This window comes from Berghia stephanieae, chromosome 1 (assembly GCF_034508935.2).
Source record: "Berghia stephanieae isolate SIO BIC M18660-M18661 chromosome 1, UCSD_Bste_1.3, whole genome shotgun sequence".
In the NCBI taxonomy this organism is placed as follows: domain Eukaryota; kingdom Metazoa; phylum Mollusca; class Gastropoda; order Nudibranchia; family Aeolidiidae; genus Berghia; species Berghia stephanieae.
In genome coordinates, this window is record NC_088360.1 from 48,223,431 (window position 1) to 48,240,431 (window position 17,001).

Genomic DNA, 17,001 nt, shown 5'->3' on the forward strand with positions numbered 1-17,001 from the left:
TTTCAACCAATCCACTCCCTTTACCCTCCCCAGCCCCCCCCCCCCCTCCCCTTTCTCATTGAAAAACAACACACACAAACAAACAAACAAACACTAGTCAGAAATCATTTCCTTTTTACAACTTATATTTCGTGCCAACTTTTGTGAATTGTTCAAGTGAATTTTAAAAAATAGTTATTGTTATCATTATTGATTATTATTTATTGTTTTTTTGTTTTTTAAGATATTGTAATATTTGAATAATAATATATTGTGCTTATATATATGTATATATATATATATATATATATATATATATATATATATATATATATATATAAATATATATATATATATATATTATAATGCTTAATTAAATTTTGAATGTATTGCTGCTGTAAAGTTTGCATAGTTTTATGACATGATTGTGTTACATTTGCCATGACGTGAGTCCTACAATAATATCATTGAAGATGGCAGCTATCCGCTGATTTTATATGATTTTTTTTCCTATGCAGTTATTACATGTCATTTTGATCCAAACATTCGCTTTTACTTTTACAGGTAACTGTGTATATGATAATTAAAATCGATCAAAGTTAAGGAACCATAATGGAAAGAAAAATAACATAGGATGTAATTATGTGTCCTTAACCGAATAAAAATGACTAGATTTAGATACAAATTAAATAGGTCACATTCTAAAGTGCATATTGGAATGTTACGATGCACCAAAGTACAGGTGGGAAAGGGGAAATGAAATACAATTACAAGTTCCCAAAATGATGAATGCAGATCTTGCCTATTGAAGCTTGGACATGTTAACTGATGAATTTGACTGCTAGCTTCTGTCTATTATACCAAAAAGAAACAGTTAATTTCCTGGATTTTCCCTCTAGTTAAAAAAGAAAAGAGAAAGAAAACACTCACGCACCAGGTTTTTACAGTGTGTTATAGGGTAATACATTCATTCTTTGGCTTAATTTTTTGAAGAAGGGAAATCCCGAATATTTACGTCTTTCACCTACGCGACGTAAATTATAACCGCCTATAATATAGCATTCGGAACTTAGACGTTGACACGACTTGAAAACGCCCAAAGCCCGATAAACTTCTATTTTTCTAACCACCCCTGAAAATAGTAACGCGTAATAATATCAAGTATGCAATTAATAATTTGTGACTTCAGGTAATGAAGCATTAAATTTCAATAAAATTAGATTTTTTAAAAAGAAGTGTCATTTAAGTATTTTTGCCAATGTTTTTTTTTTTAATTCAGAGATGGCGAATTCAGAATCGATTGAGGGATAGATTTAGAATAAAGATTTATTACACTCTTGCGTTTTGGAATTCGTGCAGCGGTTAGGAACACGTTCAAAATTCCAAAAAGCAAGAGTGTAAGAATCGTATATTGCACATTTCTTCATTTGAAAAGAACAAACTAAAGTTGCGATCACAACGAGAAATATTACAATTTACACGGAACTACTTACTTACATCAGCCATTCATGTTCGTTCTGACAACTCTTGCAGAGACATTGTTTTTGCTGCTGCAAGAAGCGGGTGCGTTTTCCATAAATACAACAGAAAAATTCCACGATGACAATAATCATTCTTGTATCATCCACACTTGTACATTCGCATTTGAATTTGATAAACAATATTAAAGTTCGTTTTTGATACAGATATATTTTACACGGTTACAATTCAGATTAACCGTTTCCATGATAGTTTTTTGGGGGATTCTCATAATAATATACACCATCAGACAATCAAAACTGTCTTTAGCCAGTTAACTGCCGTACTCTGGAAAAAAACTTGTATTTAAACATTTGGCCAGATCGATTTAAATGACCCTCATCTTGACAAAAAGCTTTCAAATTTAAGAGTTTTTGCCAAGACGAGGGTCATTTAAATTTATCGATATTTGAGGACGAGTTTTCTGGCCAAAATTTTAAATACAAATTTTTCCTGAGTACGGCAGTGACCCGGTGAACTGAACTATGCGTCATTTATTGATAACCTTGTTGTTTCAGATGGTTTCCACATTGCATTAGGCGGTGGCATTTGTAAAGCACAGAGTATGTTCTGATTTTATTGTTCGAGTCAGTTTAGAAACTGGGCATTAGAATTAAAATCTCAACCGAAAAAAGAGTTCCAAGATCTTAGTTCAAATATGTTCTCAAAGCACTTTTTAAAAGTTACCAGTCGCCATCTACATGCTAAAGCCCATTTAAGTTGGAAGCAAGGAAAAGATAATTTCTAAAATTCTATGTAATCCTCAAAAAATCACGGATGACTTGGAGAGAAGGCACTGGTGTAAGATCAAAATCTAGAAAATTGTGTGTGAGTTTAAAAATTAGAATAGGAAATTTTCACTTTGATACAGTTTCCTATTCGTATCCTATTAGCTAATTCCATCAGCTCACGTGTGCATCAAACAATGTTCACAGTTATCTTATGAAAGTTGACATTTTCTGGGTGGGGATCCTGACCTCCCATAGCGGGCAGGGAGGTACATACTGTGTCTTCTATCCCTTATATCTTATCCAACAAGCTTTCTGTCTCTGTCTTGGAATGAGATTACTTGGCTTTTTCCGGGCCCTCGTCGGAGTCCTGGCTGAGAGGGAAACAGTCAAATGCATAGTTATTGTTTTGGGAGATGATATTTTTTTCCTTGTAAATCATCTCTCTGTTATGTATTATTATATTGGTTATTTTTAATGTATAATGTAAGCATTTGAGTGTATTCCTCTTTGTTGGATTTTGTGCTTGTGTCCGGATGAGACTTATAGGTGATCTCAAACTAAGTACATTGGTGGTATGCTCTTGGAATCTACATCTGATCCCTATTTGTTCCCATTCCCCTTTGTCTTACTTTTTCTTGGGTGCTTTAATTGTAATTCTAGAACTTTTTACTATCCCATTTTCTTCCTTTTTACTGGCGCTGATATAACCTAAATGTGTTGCAAGCGCCGTAAAACCCTTAAAAACAAACAAAACAAGTTGACATTTAAAAAATAATTTGACTCATGGAATAACCATAACCTATTCGTTGGCAGAATACTTTGGTACGTACAATTTCACCGAATCCATTCCGCGGGCCCTTTACGGCCGTATTAATATTATTATTATTATTATTATTATTATTATTATTATTATTATTATTATTATTATTATTATTATTATTATTATCATCATCATCATTATCATTATCATCAACATTTTTATTATAATTATCATTACTATTTTTTATCATGGAATCACAGCATTATGAAACCAAATAACGTTCGAAATTGTTCAAGTGCCATGACTTTTGTCTCCTCCATAACGTCCACGACTCATTGTTCATGTTCACTATTATCGTGTTCAATTGAAATCATTCAAATTTTTGTTCAGGGTAACGTTACAGTCAATTAAATTTACATATTTTCGTCCCTTCTCAATACGTGAATATTATGGTCTCTTTTGCCGTCTTGGCGAGAGATAGAGAGAGAGAGAGAGAGAGAGAGAGAGAGAGAGAGAGAGAGAGAGAGAGAGATCTGGAAATGGCATTTTGTATAAAACTTCAAATTTGAACAATTAAAAAAAATCACCAAAATGTGTTTCTTTAAACAATCAAAGAAGTTTTTATTTTCAGTTGACAATTTGAAACAATGCATTTACTATTCATTTAAGGAGTAAAATATAATTTACTATAAAATAATATTGTGAAATTGATGTTTTACTTATAAGGTTGGAATTATTTTTAAATACATTGTGTACAATGGTAATTATAATTGAAAATGGTAACTTTGGAAGGTGCTGGTTTAACGGTAGGCAGAAGTCTGGGGAAGGGGGAAATCTATCAAATAATGTACATTTTACCATATTTGTTCAACAAATTTCAATATGAGGGGGGGGGGGGGGGCGGAGCGTATAGGAACTGGACTTAGTCACCCAAACTGGCCCTAGTCACCCATTCCATGGTAATTTAAAAAGAAAATGATCAGAATTTTAATGTTTTTCGCATTTTTATTATCCCTATTAACATAATTTATTCTGCCAAAGTCTCGAATATGTGACAAGTAATTCAATTTTCAGCATCTAAATCACCCCAACTTTATGCCGTTTTGAGACCATGGGTCCATATTGACGTATACATATATGTAGATCTGACATCCGAATGCCATTATGGGCCTACTTTAACATTGTTGTAATGGCCAAAATGATAAAAAGAAAGGTGATTTATCAGTTCAGTGCACTGCAGACCACGAGAGCAGGAATAGCTGTACGATTTGGATTTCAATGTTGTTACCACTCTCTTCGTGAAAATGGTAATAATATATTACGATGTTTGGTGATAATAAAAAAAATAAATTGGACCCACGATTATAAAGTCTTATAGCTTATTTCATTGGATAACCCTTATTTGAAGTGTGGTATTCGAAAACTCGGGATCTCCGTTTTTCTCATTTTGAGACACTGAGGATTACTTCCAATAAAGTGTCTTTGGGCTTATTATTATATGGTGATCAAAACTCAATTTTATTTTGATATAAGATTTTTTTTGGGTGTCAGTGAATATCTACCTCAGATACAAGGTCGTATTTAATTTAGCTCATTGAGAGAGACAAAAAGCCATCAAAAAGTTTAAAATATTGAGTTTTGGAAAACCACGCTTCATTTGTATTATGTAGTATACATAGATTTACATTATAGGTTATAGTCCTGGGTGGCTAATTATTGTCTTATTATAAATAGTGCTCTTAATGTTTTATTGTTAATAATACGTCATTATTAGTAAACCTTATTAGATAATTGTGTTATGACTCAATGTGTCATACAGATTGGACTGTTTTACATACAATGTGTTTTAAATGTCCCTTAATGTCAACATTACACGAGTTGGGTTTTTTTTTTTTTTTTTTTTTTTTTTTGGGGGGGGGGGGGGGGGGGTTCGTAATGTTTATTGTTTCTTTTTTTTCCCCTTTTTGTTTGTTTATTGTTTTTTGTTTTTTGGTTTGGTTTTCTGGTTATTTTATTTTATTTTTGGGTTGTTTTTTGTTGGGTTTTTTTTTTTTTTGTTTCGGTTTCATTTGTTTTTGTTTTTTTTTTGTTTTGCTTTTCTGTTTTGTTTTGTTTTTTGTTTTGTGTGTGTGTGTGTGTGTGTGTGTGTGTGTGTGTGTGTGTGTGTTTGCGGTTTTTTTTGTTTGTTTTTTGTTGTTGTTTTTTTTTGGGTTTTTTTTTTTGTGTGATTTATTTTAGGTTGTTTTTGTTTTGTTTCTTTGTTTTGTTTGTTGTGCTTTTTGTGTTTATTTTTGTTTGTTTTTAGTGGGTTTTTGTGTGTGTGTGTGTGGGGGGGGGGGGGGTTCATTGTTTCAATGGAAGTATTCTCAAACAATTCAAATATATTCTCCTACTAATAAGCTTACGATTTTTTGCCTTGGATTATTCGACTTGTATTTCAGTGCATGTCACGCTTTACCATTATGATATTCTATCTTGGCCTTGGCACCATTTTCCAAACATATTATTTTACGTCGATTTTATAATGATGGTGACTATGAAGTGATTTTCTCTTAAATTATTACTCTTTTTTTTGTTTGTAAATAGTTACATAATATATGTATGTATGCTTGCTCTGAAACTATATTGATATCATAGCTTTCAATGCTTTAAATGCAGTTATTAGTTCTTTCTTTTTCTTTTTTTTTAGCCCTTTGTCAACCCGTTGTATTTGTAAATTGGGATGATACGTAATTTTTTTGTCTGTGACTTTGTTTACTTTGTTTTGCTTTTTGAATAATTCCCTGTTGTCTCATAAGAAAAAAAAATCTTTTGGATAAGTAGCTTTGGCACTTGTTATTCCGTAACTTTATCTTTTTAAAATGTATGCCTGGATAGTGAGTGGAACGCAGAAAATGGTATATTTTCTTTTCTTCTTCTTTCTTTTAAAAAAGAAAAAAAAATAGTGTCATTAATCATTATAGTACGCTATCCTTTAAAAAAAAAAACATAAAAAAATTTTTTGGGCCTTCTCATCTTTTCAAACGTCTCAAACCTGGGACTTCCGATGTCCCAGGTGTGAGAGTTTGTTTTTGTTTTTATTTGTTTTTTGTTTGTTTTGTTTTTTACAGGATGAGATCATTTTAATCGATCGATATTTATATATGTGATAGACGAGTTTTCTAGCCAAACATCTAAAACTGTGTCATTTTTTTTTCTGAGTAGGGTCTACATCAGTTGAGTAAAGCGATCATTCTGAGTTTAAATGTTTTACAGTGAGCACACATTAAATAATCCACCTTTGAAATTGAACAGTTATTAGAACCCAGCCAATCTGCCGTTACCCGAAGGAGATAAATTTGCGTCACTCAGCTCTTTGTTATTGTTTTTAGACAGCCATTTTGATGATTAGTTCTCACTAAAGTATATCAATCAGACTATAAACGTTCAATGTTACACATAGTTTTGTGTGATGGTACGTTGTATCCGGCTGGTGGAAGTTGTATTTTACACAAACGCATACCATCAATAATAACAGTGGGCACTGGTTAAATAAATAGAAAGTATAAGGGAAAGAAAAAGGAGAAGGGAAAAAATGCGACAAAAACACTGAAATTTGTCGCTCGTAAGTTGATTATTTATTTTCGGACTAAATGACCGAATTTTATTTTATGATCCGTTGATTTGAATTTAATGTTGTGGTTACTTTCCCAGTTAATCTCATTTTTTTCCTCCCTCTTCCAGAGAGTTTTGTATGTTAATACTTTTTATGGTTGTTTTGGAGAAATATGGTACTTTCATACTTTTTTTATCTGGGTGGGGATCCCGACCTCCCATAGTGGGCAGGGAGGCACTTACTGTGTATTCTATCCCCCGGTATCTGTTTTCCAATTGCGTTCTGTCTTTGTCTTGGAATGAGATTACTTGGTTTTGTCCTGGCGCTGGCCGGAGTCCTGGCTGGGAGGGAAACGGTCAAATGCATAGTTATTGATTTGGGAGATGATAATTTTTTCCTTGTAAATCATCTCTCTGTTATGTATTATTATATTTGTTATTTTGAAAGTATAATGTAAGCATTTGAGTGTATTCCTCTTTGATGGATCTTGTGCTTGTGTCCGGATGAGACATATTGTTGATCTCAAACTAAGTATATTGGTGGTATGCTTTTGGAATCTACATCTGATCCCTATTTCTTCCCTGTTCCCCTTTGTCTTACTTTCTCTTGGGTGCTTTAATTGTAATTCTAGAACTTTTTACTATCCCATTTTTTTCCTTTTTACTGGCGCTGATATGACCTTAATGCGTTGCAAGCGCCGTAAAACCCTTAAAAACAAACAAACATACTTTTTTATTATTAGTTTTTGAGCATATTGTATTTTTTTCTTCAGTGCCAAATCGAAGGAGTTCATATCACAAAGTTATAATATGATAACACGTCCATTGTATTGTCAAATATTTAAGTGCATCGTTACCTAACGACGTTATAATATGTTTGTAGTTTTTGGTATTGTTTGTTTTTTCTCTGTGTGTGTGTTTGTGTGTGTGTGTGTTTATATGGAAAAGAGACGGGAAGTGTGACAGTTAAAAGAAAGATTTTGAGGATAAGGAGTCTGTATGTGTCTGAGAGAAAGAGAGAGATAGAGAGAGAGAGAGAGAGAGAGAGAGAGAGAGAGAGAGAGAGGGTGGTAAAATGGTCGTATTTTAAGGTTAGATAACAAAAGAGATCCGACAGTTCTTTGCATTATATTATGTAATTGGAATTTGGTTTAATGACGTAATATTCAATAATAGTAGGGGGAATTAGGCTAAAACCGTGCAAATTCGGGTTGAAAGCATGAAAATTTGCATACAGTTTGCTAAGACCCATAGAAAAAACATCTGATATAGAACCACTCTGGCAATCAATCATAACGTATCGGTTTAAGGCCTTAGATTTTACCTATTACAGCTATATTAAACAAGGGAAATAACTGCGTAAAAGTATATATTTTCTTCATATTCATTGTATTAGGGAAAATTAGGCTAAAACCGTGTACATTGGGGTTGAAATCCTTAAAATTGGCATATAGGTAGCTATGACCCGTATAAATAACACCTGATCTAGAACCACTCTGGCAAATTCTCAGAACAGTGCGTTTTTAGCACTTTTATTTTTTTCCTATATAGCATTACTTATCCGAGGAAATAACCACGACAATAAAATGTGCGTTCTAAAACTTTAAATACACCGGTAACCATTTACGGTAGCTAACTGATGGTTATTTCGTGTTGTAACTAGTAGATAAAAGCGGGAGAGGAGGGAGAGGGCGTGAGCGAGAGAGAGAGAGAGAGAGAGAGAGAGAGAGAGAGAGAGAGAGAGAGAGAGAGATAATTTTACTCATTACTGTACTAACCTAACTAGAAGATAAAATAGGGAGAGGAGGGAGAGGGAGGAGGGGAGAGACGGAGAGAGAGGGAAGAGAGAGAGGAGAGAGAGAGAGAGAGAGAGAGAGAGAGAGAGAATTTTACTCATTACTGTACTAACCTAACTAGAAGATAAAATAGGGAGAGGAGGGAGAGGGGGAGAGGGAGTGAGCGGGAGAGACAGAGGAGAGAGAGAGAGAGAGAGAGAGAGAGAGAGGGAGAGAGATAGAGAATTTTACTCATTACTGTACTGACCTAACACCCCCCCCCCACCTCCCCCCACCCCCACCCCATACACACACACCCTTCATCTACACAAGTCCGTGCAAGGCAAAACGGGACCTTAAACACTTGCATCGGGTGCCAATACATTCTCTTTTACATGAACATTTGATGAGTTTTTGGGACATTTTTGACAATTCTGGAAATAAGCTTCACAGTGGTTCATGTCGATCGTCGCATTTGTTGCAGGGTTCTCTTCTATAAAAGATATAATGTTAGCAAAAGCTCGACTTCTTTCAAGAACTGTGACATCATGATTATCATCAGCAGTGACATCTTTTAAAGCTTGTTTTTTTAAAGTATCGTGCATGAAAAATTTTATGGTATAGGGCGGTAGTGTGCCTCCTGAGCGACTAAATCTCCTTCGGCCATAAATGACAACATATCAGAATCTTTTATAGATAACGCTATTTCACGAATATTTTCTTCCATATCTGTTGTCATTACAGAATTGAGTACTCCCGATGCTATGTTTTTACAAAAAAAGCACTTTTGTTTATTATAGCCAATCTCTAATTTTGAACGTTGTCTCATTATTCTCGTGGGTTGCGAAATATATTCATTCGGTGACTCCTCCAAGTCAAATGACGAAGTTTGGAATTCTTGTATGGCAATTCTTTTAGATTTCTTTAATTCTAATCGCCTAATTTTGTTGGCATTAAATTTTACACGACAATACTTATGCCACTTAGCATCATTTTGCTTTAAGCTTTCAATAATCTCATTTCTTTCTAATGAATTAAAAACATAGATACATCCATCTTGTTTTCATCACAAACCAAAGAATTGAATTGTGTTAAATCTTCAAAAGAGTTTCATAGCCTTGCCCTTTGTCATACCTCCTCGACTTAGAGGGACATTATAAACGGTAAATAACGTTAAGTAAATAACTTGCCACAATACAGCATCATAGTGGTTAATGATGATGATAATGATGATAATTATAGCAATGGAAGTGGTATGCTTACTCTTTACTGATTATAGCAGTATTTTTGGAAAGAAAAGAAAATAGGAGAAGGGGAGAAGGAGCACTGTCCTTTGTCAACACCGGTTATCGGCATTTATTGAGCTGTGTTCTGCAAGTCTGTTTTGCTCATCTTCCCGTCTGCCCGTCCGTTTTAGAGCAATTGATTATACTTATTAAATCAGGTGCAGAAAAAATCTCATATTATAGAATATTGCTCGCTAGACGTCCTTTAAAACAAGTGAAATTGAATAGTATTTACGATTAAATAATTTGTATGGTTCGTGAATCGAAAGTAAAGGGAAAGGAAAACATCCGCTTTGACGCTAAAAATAGTCACCAATGGGAATCCAAAGGATGACGAAAAACAACCTTTGGTCGGCTTGCCTCGAATGTTTACACAATAAAAATGAAAGAAATTATTGTCGTCCATGTCAAAATTTTCTAATCTTAAAAACCTTGTATCTCAACTAATACTGATCTCTCAGAGTGGTTCTATATCATAAATTATAGGGTTTTTCATATTCTACAACATATGTAATTTTCATGCTTTCAACCCTGTTTGCACAATTCAAGGGTTTTTTGGACCTAATTCCCCCTACTATAAGTCATTTTGATAACAGTTATTTTATGGCTGTCTGTTCAGAATGAGTCTTTCCAACAATGATAAACAAACTATTATAACGTTTTATGTAACGAAGCCCAACTTAATGTAATACATAATATATGATATTTAAACGTGCCATTATCCATTCTTTGCAAACATACAGCCTAAAGCCGTGTGTATCACATGATCAGCTAATTATTACACTTAGATATTAACACCTTTTTTTCAACATAACAAAAAAAATCTCCATTGTCGTAGCTTGACATGCTCTTTTATTGCCGTCGATTTGCAATTATACAACATGGGAGGTCCCAGGTTTTAGAGGGTTTTTTTTTTTTTTTTTTGTCCACGACGAGGGTCAACTAAATTGATCGATATTTGAAATACGATATTTCTAGCCAATTTTTTTTTAATACGTGTATTCCAGAGTACGACAGTTAACATTTGTCAACTAGGAAAGAAAAAAAAAAGAAGATAAACTATCAAAAGTACCTGGATCAAATTTTATTTTCGAAAACTTCTGATTGGCATGTTCTATACCTTTCATAATTTTTAATGCTTCATAATAAACACGTCACATGGGATTTTTATCGAATTCTAATCAGCTGATTATGTGGTAATCATGTGATACGGTTCTGGTGTGAGTTGCAACAGGACTCGAATTGAAATTAAAGCTAAAACGTTTTTATATGAATCGTGCCAATTGAGACGACCCTGGTTGTTGATTGAATTCAACCACTTTACGAACTGAGTTTATTTCACTGGAATGTTTTGTTTTAGACAAGGTGCAGAATTACATCACTGATATCATCAACTCCTGTTTACTTGGTAATCTCTCTCTCTCTCTTTTTTTTCTCCCCACCTCTCTCTTATCGTCTGCTAAATGTAGGGGATATATAATATCATTTTCACGGATGATCTTTTCAAGTTCCCTCTTTAAACGTATCTTTTTACCTTACTTCTTTCTCGGCATTCGTATGACCTAAAAGTGTAGGAAAGAATGACAAAAGAGTCAAATAAATAATCTCTCCGTAGTAAGCTGTTGATAATTATGTATAGGTCTAGTTGCATTATATCTTGTGTACATTTATTTGGTCTAAAAACTAGACACACAGATAGATTACTCAGTGCATTCTTCCCCATACTTCTCCTGGATGCTTACAAGTGGAGTTCTGATATTATTATCTTCTCACTTTCCCATGATTTTAATTTTACTTGCCCTGGAGTCCCATGAAACTCCATCAAAACAACAGAAACAAACCACACACACAAAAATAAAATAAATAAATAAATAAATGAATAAATATATAATAAAATGAAATGAGATAAAATAAAATCCCTGACGAGGGGGAAAAAAGGTCAGAAATTTTGCCATTTGCTTTGAGGATTCCATGCATGGACTATAAACGCTATATATAAATGCTGCCCTCGACACTTTTTACTAGGTCAATTATTTCAAAATACAAATGTGTGTGTGTCTTGTCTACTTTCTCTTTAAGTGGTTGGAATTTAAATCACATAGTGGTGACTAGTCAACAGATGAAATTTGGTTTAATATTATGAAAATGAGATTCTTTTTTTATTATTATTGAAAACGACGAGAAAAACAGTTTTGTACTAGTCGTATTATTTGCTTGTATCATCCCATTTTAGTATTACATATTTAATTGCTTATTTATGTATACTTTTGTATTATAATGAATAAAAAAATACGATTGAAAAAAATTGAGTTTAGTTTGCTTTCCTTTGTCTTGATTTCATCATTATCAAACAGGTCAACTGGGTGTGACTTGGTGGGGTCCAGAGAGAATACAGGACTCCCTAGTCTGTGGTGGGGTCATTCATTTGTCCTCTCGTAGCATAGTAAATGCCTCTAGTTGGCACTTACTGTGTCCTCTATTCCCCCTTTATATGTTTTCAAACTTGCTTTCTGTATTTGTCTTGGAATACATTAGAGAATGAAAACTTTCGTGGTGATGGGGAGTTGAATCCTAACACCGACTTGTTTGGCATCCTACGCCTGGTTGCAAGAGGGACGTTCTACAGAACAGAAAATCTTTGCAACTCGTTAGTCGGTAATCAGGAGGTCTGAGGTTTGATCCTCAGTCGAGATAGACTGATTTTCGGGGATTTTTTTCTTCTTCTTTCTTGCTTTGTCTGGCACCATTTACATACACTCTTGTTCAGAACTCGTGAGTTGTTCAGTACTTCATATCTCCTTTGAGGCCGGAAAGCTCTTGGAGAATATTCTGGTGTCTGTTGCGTTACACTGACAGAGATTATATCTTGTTACAAAAAGTACTTTCCGTCAGACATAACAAGCTAAGCTACCCATCAAAGCCTGGATGTCCAAAGTACGGGGGGCGCTTCGTAACCTGATGGCACCTGTTCGATTCCCACTCGCATTACCGTGTGGCCTTGAGTTGAGTTTTAGTAAGTCACCTTGCCCTAACTCACCTGATATATTTCTTTTGAAATGTATCCTAAGTTGACAATCGGGAGTCCTAAAACTTAAACCTGAGCTTTTATATAACGCATTTTCTACTGATTGTGACCAAAGCGCATTAAAAAAGGACCCAAGCCAACAGCAACACTGATATGTAGGACGAGACATGATGCCTTTGAGGCCATTATCGAAAGAGACTACGCTGTTACCAACCATGTACTACTCATCTTACACCTGTGTGCGGGGAGAAAATATGAGTTAAAGGCCTCTTCCAATGACTTAACTTTGAACGGCTCGTGTCATAGAGGGACTCGAACAATAGACCTACAGGCCCAACCCGAAAGCAGTGTCATGCCACAAGCCCACAAAGCATCGCAAAGCTGTCATCTAAATATTTTCAGTGGATGGTGGTACTCTTGTTTCTTTCTGCTTGATATAAATTATGATCAATCGCCTTTAAGCGGTATTGAATGGGGAGGAGGGGGGGGGGGGTGTTGGTTTATTTTAAAAAATAAGCTTAGAATATAAAATATAAGGCAAGCAAATACTCTCGATGGGGGGAATGAGTTTTGTTTCTTACTTCAACGATTGTCAGTTTCTCAATCCTCTTCATTTTGACTCAAACTTTGACTGAAAGTGAAAGTAGAGAGAGAGAAAGATAGATAGATAGATAGAGAGAGAGAGAGAGATAGAGAGAGAGAGAGAGAGAGAGAGAGAGAAAGCGAGAGGGGGAAGAGACACAGTTGAGATAGAGGGGAAAGGGAGAAATATATAGAGAGAAGGGGAGACAGAGGGAGGGAGAGAGAAATAGAGAAGAAAGAGGTGAGAGAGAAAGAGAGAGAGAGAGAGAGAGAGAGAGAGAGAGAGAATGGGAAGGAAATAAATGAGAGGGGGAGAGAAAGAACTATAAGGGAAAGAAATAGACTGAAAGAAAGAGGGAAAGAGGGAGAGAGAGAGAGAGAGAGAGAGAGAGAGAGAGAGAGAGAGAGAGAGTGGGGAGGGAAAGGGAGAGAAGAAGAAGAAGAAAAAGAAGAAGAAGAAGAAGAAAAAGAAGAAGAAGAAGAAGAAGAAGGAGAAGAAGAAGAAGAAGAAGAAGAAGAAGAAGAAGAAGAAGAAGAAGAAAAGAAGTCCCGTAATTAGTTCTTATTAAATTCGCTCTAATATTAAAACAAAACAACAGATAAGAGAGATAGAGTCAGAGAGAGGAGAGAGAGAGAGAGAGAGAGAGAGAGAGTGAGAGAGGGAGAGATAAAACATCTATTTGATTACGTCAATAGTTTTATTCATTAATTTTTCATCACTCCGTCCATGGCGTAGTTTCTTTACTTATTTTTAGATACAAAGTCTACCACGATACCGGGGGTAAAAATAATCTTAGACGAGTTACAAACAAGTGAAATCAAATAAATTTTTTAAGACAAAAAAAAAAAATTATAAATACCATAGTCCTTCATTTCTTGTCAAGTTGTAAAAAAAAATCACCATGATCACTAGATCTACCCCCACCGAATTTCTGTGGCATTTTTTCCACAGAAAATATTGATAATAATAATAATAGTATAAGCTCCATTAAAAGTGTTTGGAAATTATTGTTTAATGCGTATTATGGTAAAAGAGGGGAGCTAAAGCCAGTCAATTAGGCGAGAAATCCGAAGACGATCAATTTGCCTTGAATCGGATTATTTTTTTTTTAATGGTACAAAACTATCCACATCGTTACTACTAGAGCTACTTAGACGTCTAGGTCAATTTTTATCGTAGTACTTCAGTTAATTTGTTGAATATTGTGTCGTTTTTGTTATTATTTTTATTGCATTTCCATTTTGTTTGTCCTCTTTATTTTCTTTTTTCTTTTCTTTTGTTTTTTTTTTTTTCTTGGTCATATAATTTGTTATTATGTATCATCAAATTGAAGCTGGTCTTTGTGTTGTTTTTGTTTGCTCCCTTTTCTTTTCTATTCTTGCCTTCTTTTTTAAAAATAATTTGTTTTGTTTTGTTTTTGTTTTGTTTTGTTTTGTTTGTTTAGTTTTGTTTTTATTATTTCGTTTTCTTTTCAAATCGGCTTTGCGGGCTTACTTCAACGCCTGCAAGGTCAACTGCACGATGATAAATCCTTGCTCCGACTCTGTCATTCGTCATTATTTATAAACATTCAAATAAGCGTTACTAATAATAACATTGTCACTGTCACCGCCCATATTATTATTACTCATGATGACAAGTGGTGGTTGACGATGATGACACGGGCAAGGACGACGTCACTTTTTTCATTCATATTTATTTCTCGTTTTAAAATGACTTCCCCTCGTGTTGTGACAGGTTAGGTGATACATATTATTACACACCTGCCTACTACTACTAAGAACATTTCGTAATAATACGATTTTTCTATTCTAACCGGAGTGCGGCTATGTGGTCTAGTGGTATGACACTCGCTTTCTTTCGGATCGGAAGGTCTTGGGTTCGAGCCTCGCTCAGCGCATAGTTGAGTCCTTGGAGAAGGCTCTTTACTCACATTCTCTCACCGTACTCAGGTGTAAAATGAGTACCTGGCCGTTAACAGCGTTGTCTCTGTCCGAAAAAAAATTGTTATATCGCCTAACAGGCGTCATGTCCCTTCTACATGTTAAATGTTGCTGTTGGCCAGGGACGCCCCTTGTAAAGCGCTTTGAGCACGTTCAGTGGAATTTGCACTATATAAAAAAGCTCCAATATCAAGATCAATTTAATTTAATAAAGCTTGTAAACAATTTTTTGATGCCAGCTAGTATAATATAATGGAGTTAAAAGCATTATTTTAACAGGTCGACGACAAATCGATAATTTTTTTCTTTTTTTTTTTTTTTATTCCTTTATTCATCCCCAAGGGGAAATTTGTCTTTAGGGTCTATTCCAACGGTAGGCAGGAATAACCCAGGCGTTAGCCGCAGTGCAGCGCCGCAAAGTGATCTAGGGCGTGGTGACTTGCTCAAGGCCATACAGCGCAGCGGCGGGTGATCGAACTCGGTACCTTTTGGGTAATGTAGTTAAAATCTGTTCCATTTCATTACCTCTGAAATCTACGAATTTTCAAAATTTCAAGTTGGCAGGCCTGACATTGTGAGAAAAACAAATCACTGAGTCTTGATTAGGAAAGAACTTAAAAAAGAAGTCCTTCAGAGCCGTAAGACCCATGGAGCGGCGGTTATCCCGGTTTCTATAGCGTGAAACGGACGTTAGCAATTGCATGCTACCATTTTAGATAGGACGCTTATCTATCATAAAGTACTTTCTGCCAGATCTAACAGGCCCAGCTAATCATTTAGTGCTGGGTGGATAGGGGGGGGATCGGAAAAAAATCTCGACTGCACCCGGGATCGATCTTGGTCCCTTTACGTGTGAAGCGAGTGCTCTACCAACTGAGCAACCGGGACCCCTGAACAAAAAAAAAACAGGTTCCCTTTTGGTTGCATGATAACCGAGCGTGACTTCTTTTGCGAAATCAAGCGATGTTGAATGTGGTCAATAATCAGATGGATGGTAATGATTACAAAAGGGGGAAAATATGGTCTTTTTTCCTTTGGATACCACGTTACAAACATTACTCCTCTCGACCCAGAAGTAAATGAGTATCTGGTTACAGGCAGTGACGGGTACTGCATACGATTAATAGTCTACTGTAATGGACGGCCCGCTTTGAGGGATTGATAGAAACGTTGTGGTGCGAATTTATTAAGCATAGTGGGACGGTAGATAAATGAGCTGTTTAACTTAGCATGTTTATTTACTTATATATTGTATGCGCTTGGCTAAGAAAATCACAACATTGCCACCCGGAAGTATAACGGACCAATACACAAAACTATGTTTAACCATAACTTTTATAGTTTGGTTAATACAGTTTAGTGAGAATTACTCACAAACGTGGATGGCAAAAAAAAAAACAATAACAAAGACCTGAGTGATGTCATCTTCGTTCTATCTATATTATATTATTTATTTACTTGATGTCACTCAAGGAGTCAGGTAATATTAATACATTCGGAACTTGGTTTCATTGTTATAAAGTCAATATTGAATAGCTTCAACACACTTTTTTTTCGTATTGCTCAGAAAACCCTTTCATCACATCAGCCAAACAATGAAAAAGAAACAAACAACACATTTTAAAGATTCTGGCCTTGAAGTCCCGGGTTTGAGAAATTTTGATAAGATGAAGGTCATTGTATTCAATCGATATTGGAAGGATGAGTTTTTTGGCCAGAATTTATAAAAATCGATTTGTTAAAATGGCATAGAACTTGTCAAAAAGTCCAAAACTGGACACCTCATTGACGTCTCGGGACGAACCAG